General features: G+C 37.6%; 1 pseudogene; it reads left to right on the forward strand.

Moving 5' to 3' along the window:
• Positions 1-6,471, forward strand: part of LOC138319707 (uncharacterized) — a 47,086-nt pseudogene extending 40,615 nt beyond the window's left edge.
• Positions 6,472-11,807: the final 5,336 nt, after the last annotated feature.

Consider the following 11,807-nt stretch of genomic DNA (forward strand, 5'->3'; position numbering starts at 1 on the left):
GAGTACGAAATAAGGTACGGTAGGGAGACGGGATTCTCAAATATAATGTTTTCAGGGCTATAAAAATTGGTGTATGTAGTGAATTTGAATTATAAAGTTATAGTAAGTATTATATCATGAAAGTGGCTTAACATTGAAAAAAACTCTAATTTCCTTATAAAAGACTTCTTCTCTAAAACTAAGCACGATATATAACAACTCATATTGCAAAGGTAGTATCTGTATGGGGCGAGGATACAAAATTATAAAAAGGGTGTGGCTTATCCCCTTGGGCCTGAGGGGCGGGGCCAAAAGGGGTCAATTTGTTTATTTCCATATAAACGACTTTTTTCTCTGAAATTAAGTATGGGATAGTACTCATATTGCGATGGTAGCATCCTTAAAGGAATTCAAAATTGTAAAAAATGCTGGGACTGACTCTCTACCACTATTGATTTGCACTCATAATCATATGATATTGAAAGCATCATTATATGATGGAGATTTAAAATTAAGCAAATCGTGGAGCCTGTTTTGCTATTTCCAATTGTAAGAGTTTTTGTGACAATTACTTCATAAAACAGGTGATTCTTCGTGATCTATTTTGTTGACTCACGGAAGGATATTCTTAACCAAGATCAATAGGTACAATATACATGTATATTTCGAAGGCAGTTTTGGTTTATGCTTGCAGTTCGATAAAATGCACATCAATTTAACAAGATATTAAAATATCAGAAAAATATTAATTTGAAATACTCCTTCACATAAAAATAAAAATAAATGGAGAAAAATAATCTGGAAATCTAAATATTTCGATGAAACATTGTTAGATTTAAAATTAAAAATAAAATCCTTTTACCATGGGGATTAGATAAAGATATCTGTAAATATGGCAAGCCAATTTAAAATTTATTGAAGAAGCAAGGTCCATCCAGAATTTGATCGAACTATATAAGATATCATATATTATTATATTCGATATCAGGCCCTTCAGGTCAGATGAGCTTTACAAATGTTTATACAAGCGTGGGGTTATACGGAACTCAGGTCTGGTTCCTAGTTCAGTTAAAGCTTAAACGGAACTCGGGTCTGGTTCCTAGTTCCGTATTTGCTTAAACGGAACTCGGGTCTGGTTCCTAGTTCCGTTTAAGTTAAACGGAACTGGAGTCTAGGTGTCAGATCCGTTTAAGGAAACTTGTGTTTAGAGATTAATTCTGTGTCGTATTATGCATGGAAGCTCTAAGTTCGATTCCTGTATATAATAGGTAATTGAACATGCATTAGAGATAGAAATCCTAATAAACGGAACTCGGCTCGTTGGCCAGTATTTTGTTAAACGGAACTCGGGTCTGGTTCCTAGTTCCGTATAAGCTTAAACGGAACTCGGGTCTGGTTCCTGGTTCCGTTTAAGTTAAACGGAACTGAGGTCTAGGTGTCAGATCCGTTTAAGAAAATCTGTGTTATAGAGATTAATTCTGTGTCGTATCGCTGCTGAAAGCTCAGAGTTCGATTCCGATATATATAATATGTAATTGAACATTCAATTAGAGGTAGAAATCCTAATAAACGGAACTCGGCTCGTTGGCCAGTACTTTTGTTAAACGGAACTCGGGTCTGGTTCCTAGTTCCGTATAAGCTTAAACGGAACTCGGGTCTGGTTCCTGGTTCCGTTTAAGTTAAACGGAACTGAGTCTAGGTGTCAGATCCGTTTAAGAAAATCTGTGTTATAGAGATTAATTCTGTGTCGTATCGCTGCTGAAAGCTCAGAGTTCGATTCCGATATATAATATGTAATTGAACATTCAATTAGAGGTAGAAATCCTAATAAACGGAACTCGGCTCGTTGGCCAGTACTTTTGTTAAACGGAACTCGGGTCTGGTTCCTAGTTCCGTATAAGCTTAAACGGAACTCGGGTCTGGTTCCTGGTTCCGTTTAAGTTAAACGGAACTGAGGTCTAGGTGTCAGATCCGTTTAAGAAAATCTGTGTTATAGAGATTAATTCTGTGTCGTATCGCTGCTGAAAGCTCAGAGTTCGATTCCGATATATAATATGTAATTGAACATTCAATTAGAGGTAGAAATCCTAATAAACGGAACTCGGCTCGTTGGCCAGTACTTTTGTTAAACGGAACTCGGGTCTGGTTCCTAGTTCCGTATAAGCTTAAACGGAACTCGGGTCTGGTTCCTAGTTCCGTTTAAGTTAAACGGAACTCGGGTCTGGTTCCTAGTTCCGTATAAGCTTAAACGGAACTCGGGTCTGGTTCCTGGTTCCGTTTAAGTTAAACGGAACTGAGGTCTAGGTGTCAGATCCGTTTAAGAAAATCTGTGTTATAGAGATTAATTCTGTGTCGTATCGCTGCTGAAAGCTCAGAGTTCGATTCCGATATATAATATGTAATTGAACATTCAATTAGAGGTAGAAATCCTAATAAACGGAACTCGGCTCGTTGGCCAGTACTTTTGTTAAACGGAACTCGGGTCTGGTTCCTAGTTCCGTATAAGCTTAAACGGAACTCGGGTCTGGTTCCTGGTTCCGTTTAAGTTAAACGGAACTGAGGTCTAGGTGTCAGATCCGTTTAAGAAAATCTGTGTTATAGAGATTAATTCTGTGTCGTATCGCTGCTGAAAGCTCAGAGTTCGATTCCGATATATAATATGTAATTGAACATTCAATTAGAGGTAGAAATCCTAATAAACGGAACTCGGCTCGTTGGCCAGTACTTTTGTTAAACGGAACTCGGGTCTGGTTCCTAGTTCCGTATGCTTAAACGGAACTCGGTCTGGTTCCTAGTTCCGTTTAAGTTAAACGGAACTCGGGTCTGGTTCCTAGTTCCGTTTAAGTTAAACGGAACTCGGGTCTGGTTCCTGGTTCCGTTTAAGTTAAACGGAACTGAGGTCTAGGTGTCAGATCCGTTTAAGAAAATCTGTGTTATAGAGATTAATTCTGTGTCGTATCGCTGCTGAAAGCTCAGAGTTCGATTCCGATATATAATATGTAATTGAACATTCAATTAGAGGTAGAAATCCTAATAAACGGAACTCGGCTCGTTGGCCAGTACTTTTGTTAAACGGAACTCGGGTCTGGTTCCTAGTTCCGTTTAAGTTAAACGGAACTCGGGTCTGGTTCCTGGTTCCGTTTAAGTTAAACGGAACTGAGGTCTAGGTGTCAGATCCGTTTAAGAAAATCTGTGTTATAGAGATTAATTCTGTGTCGTATCGCTGCTGAAAGCTCAGAGTTCGATTCCGATATATAATATGTAATTGAACATTCAATTAGAGGTAGAAATCCTAATAAACGGAACTCGGCTCGTTGGCCAGTACTTTTGTTAAACGGAACTCGGGTCTGGTTCCTAGTTCCGTATAAGCTTAAACGGAACTCGGGTCTGGTTCCTGGTTCCGTTTAAGTTAAACGGAACTGAGGTCTAGGTGTCAGATCCGTTTAAGAAAATCTGTGTTATAGAGATTAATTCTGTGTCGTATCGCTGCTGAAAGCTCAGAGTTCGATTCCGATATATAATATGTAATTGAACATTCAATTAGAGGTAGAAATCCTAATAAACGGAACTCGGCTCGTTGGCCAGTACTTTTGTTAAACGGAACTCGGGTCTGGTTCCTAGTTCCGTATAAGCTTAAACGGAACTCGGGTCTGGTTCCTGGTTCCGTTTAAGTTAAACGGAACTGAGGTCTAGGTGTCAGATCCGTTTAAGAAAATCTGTGTTATAGAGATTAATTCTGTGTCGTATCGCTGCTGAAAACTCAGAGTTCGATTCCGATATATAATATGTAATTGAACATTCAATTAGAGGCAGAAATCCTAATAAACGGAACTCGGCTCGTTGGCCAGTACTTTTGTTAAACGGAACTCGGGTCTGGTTCCTAGTTCCGTATAAGCTTAAACGGAACTCGGGTCTGGTTCCTGGTTCCGTTTAAGTTAAACGGAACTGAGGTCTAGGTGTCAGATCCGTTTAAGAAAATCTGTGTTATAGAGATTAATTCTGTGTCGTATCGCTGCTGAAAGCTCAGAGTTCGATTCCGATATATAATATGTAATTGAACATTCAATTAGAGGCAGAAATCCTAATAAACGGAACTCGGCTCGTTGGCCAGTACTTTTGTTAAACGGAACTCGGGTCTGGTTCCTAGTTCCGTATAAGCTTAAACGGAACTCGGGTCTGGTTCCTAGTTCCGTTTAAGTTAAACGGAACTCGGGTCTGGTTCCTAGTTCCGTTTATTAAACGGAACTAGGAACTAGGAACTCGCAACCAACTTCAGCCCTCCGTTTTCTTTTGTAATTTTAAAATCTTTTATTTCATATAGGAACTTTAATTAAGAAAAATGTCATACAAAACATATGTATTTTCTGTGATCAGTTGAATGTTCTTAAAATAATTGATATCAAAGTCTTTCTAATATAGTTTATATATTTTAATTTTGGAAATTCATTTTATTTCATTCTATTTTTCTGTTTCTGCTGCGTTGTATTTGCAGTACTTTGTGTACTTTGATTTATGGATTTGTATGCGATTTTACTGAAGAAATAGTATTTTCTCAAATACAAGTAAGTCAGCATGTGAGTAATACCTGCATGGTTATTAAAGTACTGTATTATTGATTAAATTAGGCCATTATTTTATTTACTAGAGTATCTTGAGGAGGAAAAGAAATCAAAGGAATTAAGGAGATTACAAGCTAAGGAAAATAATGAACTTCTGGAATGTGCTTGTTGCTATGACAATGAATGTATGATCGAGGACATGGCTTCATGTCAGGACGGTCATCTCTTCTGTAAGGATTGTATCAAAAGGTCATCAGAGGTCGCAATTGGAGATGGTCTGTGTGTTTTCCCTTGTTTCACTGATGATTGTAAATACCAGTTCCCACTTCCTGTTCTACAGGAAGTGATGTCACCAAACATGTTCTCCATCTTGTTGAGGAGGATGCAGGAGGAGGAGGTGAAACAGGCGGACATACCAGACCTGGTCAGCTGTCCATTCTGTAGCTTTGCCACAATCATCTCTAATCCTGATGATAAAGTTTTCAAGTGTCTTAATCCAGAGTGTCTCAAGGAATCTTGTAGGTAAGTGTCTTAATCAAGTGTCTCAAGGAATCTTGTAGGTAAGTGTCTTAATCCAGTGTCTGAAGGGATCAGGCAAGTGTCTTAATCCTGAGTGTCTTAAGGAATCTTGTAGGTAAGTGTCTTAATCAAGTGTCTCAATGAATCTTGTAGGTAAGTGTCCTAATCCAGTGTCTGAAGGGATCAGGCAAGTGTCTTAATCCTGAGTGTCTTAAGGAATCTTGTAGGTATGTGTCTTAATCAAGTGTCTCAATGAATCTTGTAGGTAAGTGTCTTAATCCAGTGTCTCAAGGGATCATGAAGGCAAATGTCTTAATCCTGAGTGTCTTCAGGAATCTTGTAGGTAAGTGTCTTAATCAAGTGTCTCAATGAATCTTGTAGGTAAGTGTCTTAATCCAGTGTCTGAAGGGATCAGGCAAGTGTCTTAAGGTTTAAATCTTGTAGGTAAGTGTCTTAATAAAGTGTCTCATTATGAATAGGTAAGTGTCTTAATCCAGTGTCTCAAGGGATCATGAAGGCAAATGTCTTAATCCTGAGTGTCTTCAGGAATCTTGTAGGTAAGTGTCTTAATCAAGTTGTCTCAATGAATCTTGTAGGTAAGTGTCTTAATCCAGTGTCTGAAGGGATCAGGCAAGTGTCTTAATCCTGAGTGTCTTAAGGAATCTTGTAGGTAAGTGTCTTAATCAAGTGTCTCATTATGAATCTTGTAGGTAAGTGTCTTAATCCAGTGTCTCAAGGGATCATGAAGGCAAATGTCTTAATCCTGAGTGTCTTAAGGAATCTTGTAGGTAAGTGTGTTAATCTAGAGTGTCTAATCAAGATGTTTTAAAAAATACTGCGGGTCAAGAATATCTGGAGGAATCTTTGCATAAATTTCTAAAACTTTATATTTATCAAGCTTGTCATAAGGATTTTATTAATAAATGTTTCAATTATTGCCAAAGATTCAAGCGTCTTAACCAGGAGAATCTCAAGGCATTCTGCAGGAATTAACTTGCCTGAAGCCAGATTATTTCAAGGAATCCTGTTTGTATGAGTGTTGTTGTAACCAAGGCTATATATTTGTTATTATTAAATATTCTGTAATCTCAGTAAGCTGAAGGTTAGGTGATAACGTCTTGTTTCAGACTTTGTAGAGAACCTAACCATGTTCCGCTCGGATGTAACGAGATAGAGAGACAGGGGAGAAACAAACATGAGGACATATATCGAGACTTGTGTGTCGGAGGCCATGCTCCGGCAGTGTCATAGGTGTCAGAAGAGGTTCTTCAAGGAGTATGGTTGTAACAAGATGACCTGTACATGTGGGGCATCTCAGTGTTACATATGTCGAACACCAGTCGACGACTACGACCATTTTGATGACGACGATGAAGAAAAGTATGGGCTGTTCCAGCAAAAACATATATGGTAGGGGGGAAGGCAGGGGAAGGCACTTTGAATTTGGGAGACTCACCGATAGAAGCGATTTTCAATTTTGTTGACCCCCACACATATCTATTTTTTGTGTGTATCAAAAATACATATAGAGCATTAAACCCCAATGATATATTATTACCAATTTTTATAAAACATCATAATGTGTGTTTGTGTCGGCTTCAATAGATTACCAACTTAAACTATAATCAACAGTTCAAAATTTCCGACAATATTAATTTAAACTTTTGTGATATTGTTTTTCTCCACTCATTTTCTAACCAAAAATACTTCACGGGTGTACGTCTATGCAATAAGAGAAATCATGCGCAACTATATGCACGGTCACAAGAAATGAAAGTTTGCTAAGAATGTAGCCCTACTGGAACTCCTATGTCAAAACAGAATACTGTTACATTAGAATATACACTGATCAAGAAACCTGTTTTTCTGATAAAATTGAGATATGATTTGTAAAAAATATTTCACCTGGAACTCAAAATGCATCGTTCTTAATAATCCACATGTAGCTCCATATCAATTCTTAGCATATTAAAGCACTGATTATCTTTGATTAATAATTTACGTTGTATATAATACGGAATATATTGAAGGAATTTTTATCCAAAACCCACCAATGTTACCTATGATACAGATTGAAATACAGGTAAATCTCAAGTGACTTTACAGGTGAAAATAAAGACAGCTTATATGAAACAGTATATAATTGCCTTCCTATTGTTTCCTAAAACAACACCTACCTGTTGTTGATAAATATGTTGGCGTTAAGAGAGAACACCCCTTTGTAAGACTGTGCCAGGTGGTAGAGATTAGTTCCGCTCGAGTGATCACACAATGCAAGTGAGAATCGGGAGTATGTTTATGTAAGTTTTAATTACTAATCTCTGATGATTGTTGATAAAATATAACTCAGGATAGTTGCTAAACATTTAACCGTTTTCTCCACGTTTGTTGTAGATTGAAACAGCTTTTTAAGTGCCGTTCTACGGAAGAATTATGAAAAAGAAATCGGCATTTTCATCGATCTACAAATGAAGTAGTCCAAAAAAATCTCACTTCGAGTTATACGAACATTTTATGTATGATTTTTGTCATTCGGACCAAAAATACTTCGTTAATTACGTAGTTTACTGAATACGTTATATACATGTATATTATCAGAACGTCAAGCTCCTGTAGGCCTACATGTGATGAAAGTGGTGGCTAAAATGTTTTTAGTGACAACCTCTACACGTGCTTTAATATGTATATATAATCTAATAATGTATACATGTGCTTATAAAATTATCGATAATTATGGATGTGGTAAATATTCATACCTTATTAACTGCCGTAAGTTGGAAGATTACGCCAGCTTGGACATTTAGAAAATGTTCATCGTCTCTCACGCGCTATTTGATCAGTTTACAAAGTTTATCCTAAATTTTCTTAGAGTTGTCTTTCTTCCATTGTGGATTTACACGTACAAGTGGCATAACGCAGCCGTGATAAACAAATCTCCATTTCGTCCTGAGATTTATTTGCTCCCAAACTAATATGATTCAAATTACAAAAATAATTGTTGTAAAAATTTTGATGTTTGAGGTGAAACATTGATTTCATCTTTTCCGTTGCGGGATAATTGTCACTAGTAGGGACAAAACGCGTGGGGCGAAGCGAAGCATTTTCGGGACGAAACGTCTTCATGCATTGTTAACAACATTTTCGGGACGGAAAGTCTAGATACATTGTAAACAATTCAAGTGAAAATTTTCCAACCTAAGATCATTTGGATAGTGTATATGGTAAGGATATGAAAGCAGTTATCTACTTCTCCTATTTCAACATTACAGATACGCTTATTTCAGTAACTTTCATATTCAAAATTTGCTATTTAAAATTCCCGGTAAAATCAAAGTTGTTGAATACACTGCCGTTAGGAGCGCTAGTATCTGCGAGCAAGTTCTAAGCCAATCATATTGAGGAAATTGACTGAAAGAGAATTTTGCAACCACGATCACAATGGCGAGGTGATCCTCGCCAAAAATACTAAAAATACTGAAAGGTTGTTTACTTAGCCCTGTATCCCATTTCCAGAAAATGGGGGTAATTAATTTTAAAATGCTCTGAACACCACAAAAATCAGCCGATCTGAATATTTTTTAGCTTACATTGAAGACAATTCCTTACTGGTCACTATGGTATATGATATGATGGAATTATGGGCGAATTTTATTTCATATCGAAAGATGAATTACGAGGATTCGTGTAAAAATCGTTAGTCGGAAAAGTACACGCTACATCCCCAGGTCACGATTCCCTAATGAGCACAGACCGACTAAAATCGCCATCTATTCAACGAATGCATCCCTGAAGTGCAGATCCTCAATATAAACTCACTTATAAAAATTGCACATAAGTATCCCTTTAGCGATCCCCACGCTCGATTTATTGTCATGCAGAACAGATGATCACCGATCTCGACCATTTTGTGTCTGTCGTCTCCGATTTGTTATAAGCTATCTGATTGGTCCACTCGCTCCTAGTAGTCAATCAGAGAGCTTGTATCAAATCGAAGACGACAGACAAAAAATGGCCGAGTTGTGTCCCTTTGATTGCTCTGGCGCAAAACACTTAATACCTCCTCGATATTCCAGGGGTTACTATCACTGTCGTATTCATCCCTGGACTATGTAAAACTGAAGGCGCTTCAGGAAAAAAATATCAATCAAATGCCGAAGATATTTTCTTTGTAGATTGCAATACATTGACGCCAAAATTCAAAGTCATACCGTCAACCACATTGTACTGTTATTCTGTTATTTTGATGTAAATTAAAGGATTCATCCTCGTTACTCCAGGGGTTCCGGTCATTTACGATCTGTACTGGCAGGCGACCTCTTTTCACTGAGTACCAATTCTAGCCATCGCATGTGTATCTGTACGATTATCAAGCAAATTAAAGAAACTTGTATTCTGAATTGTCTGAAAATTCATGTTTATTCATACAAATACAGACGCGATGGCAAGAATTGGTACTCGGCGAGAACTGGCCTTGATCACCTGTCATACACCCTTGGACCCTCTCATAGTAAAATTGGAGACTACAGAACAGAACAGCTAATGTAGTTGTTTGATTTACATCAAAAGAGTCGTATGTCCTTAGCTGTACTTCTGTGGCTTTGATGTTGGGCGTCGCTCTCTCTCCATCCCCGATAATCAAGGGGTTTCGATCACTTACGATCTCTACACCACGGGTCTATTAGGCCATGGACTAGGAGGGTCCCACATGCAGCCCCCCCCCCCCCAACATGCAGCCCCCCCCCCCCCAACCTCCGAACCAATATTTTTCTGAACCCTGATGACCCACTGATCACAAATCAAAATGTTAACATTGCATAAGTTGGGATGAACTTGAAGTTATGACGTCATCAAGATGGCCGCCATCTCGAATTTCACTAAAAATTGAAAAATATTCATAACATTGACATTTTTCAACCGAAGTAGACAAATAATGACCACAATAGAACAACAATAGATATAAGAACCAAATAATATAATATATGTAGTCATTTGTGCACAGGAAATGAAAAAATAAGATTTTAAGCTAAATTAAGAAATGATGATATTTCAACAAAATTTTTCTTACTTGGCTTGATTTGTTTCCCAACAACAAATTTTTATTCGTAATCAGTTATTTGATCTCTTATCAATCTGTAAAAACAACAACAAAAACGAAAATATATAGAAATGCAAAAGAGAATTATTGTTACACTTTCATTAGGTTTACAAAACATCACCGGGCGTATACTGGGCATATGATTGTTATTTTTTTCTAAACCGCTAACACTTTTTCATGGTGTTTTAGAATTTCCTGAATATAACATTGATAATCATTATCATTGTGCGTGCATTCCCGCCAGAGTGTCCTCTTTGATGTCGATGAGCTGATGCGCTGATGAGCTGATGTAACATTAAATTACCGGGTTACCACCGTGGTTCTAACTTGTCAACATTCCATGATTAGAGTTAACATCAGGAACATCGGGTTCAGTGATGTAGGAGCTCTTTGTGTTTCCAACGTAGTGATTCACATACCGTATATGATGGAAAAGACATCAATCCACATTCTGCGGTGGGTTGAGTTGGTTCTCTTTAATTCGTATAAAGCACACTTCCTCATTCAAATGTGAACCCTCAGTGACCATAGATGGCACAGGTGGATTCTTTGAGGTCATAAATGAGGTCTGCAGTAAAGTTCCACTCTTTGCCAAGTCTGGAAAGCACTGAAGAGAACTTTTTTTCTGGAGATTCTTCAGTGGTCTCTTAATGCATACACCACATGTGACACAAGCAGCACCTTCAAGGGAGTGGGAAAAGTCACACCAATGAAAAACATTTAACATTTATGGCCTCATTAATGACCTTGATGATATCACCTGTGCCATTTATGGTCGAACGAGGTTCCACAAGGTTGATGAATGGCACTTCATATGAATTATGGAGCTATGTGCAAAGGAGAACCAATTCCACCATTTAAAAATGTAGATCTGGTCTAATTTCAATTATGCCGGAGAAGTTTGAGACAGCATATAAGATATGTTAGAATCTTAAGTAGATCCCACATCCCTGAACCTGTTGTTCCTGATATGAACTTTGGCCATGGATGGGTCATGAAAGATGACAGGCTAGAACAACACTGGTAATATAGTGTCACATAAGCTCATCGACATCGGAGACGACACTCTGGATTTCGACGAATGGGATACTGATATCTTGATTACTCTGATTCGGACTGCATGCACCAGCTTCCAGACATGCCGAGTCTCTTCAATAGATAGATCAGTGAGGCGAGAAGTACGCACAATGATAATGGTTATCATTGAGAACCAGTGAAAGAAATATGTGACACTGTAGTAACCATTTGACATTTTGCTTATGCTATGAATAGGAAATAAACAATGAATGTGCTCATTTTCAAAACGTTTTTGAAACTGTTAATGCTATTAACGAAACACAGACTTAGCTTATGTTACATTTGTTACGCTATCAGTAAGTGTTGTGCTCTGATTATTATTTTTGAGACGCTGCTAATCTACAAAATTTCAAACATGAAAATGGATTGTGTTAGGAAATTTTGAAGTTAGGAAACTGTGACTTGCCTCACCTAGATATTCTGTCAACTTTAAATGATTGTTTTTCTACTTATAAACCGTCAATAGTCAATAATTGATTTAAGGAAAGTAAAAATATATTAAACTAGGAAAGTAGTGTAAGCGGTTTGGAGCTCGAAAAATAGCATATGTCCATTATACACACCCGGTGATGTTTTGT

The sequence above is a fragment of the Argopecten irradians genome, chromosome 3, assembly GCF_041381155.1.
Source record: "Argopecten irradians isolate NY chromosome 3, Ai_NY, whole genome shotgun sequence".
In the NCBI taxonomy this organism is placed as follows: Eukaryota; Metazoa; Mollusca; class Bivalvia; order Pectinida; family Pectinidae; genus Argopecten; species Argopecten irradians.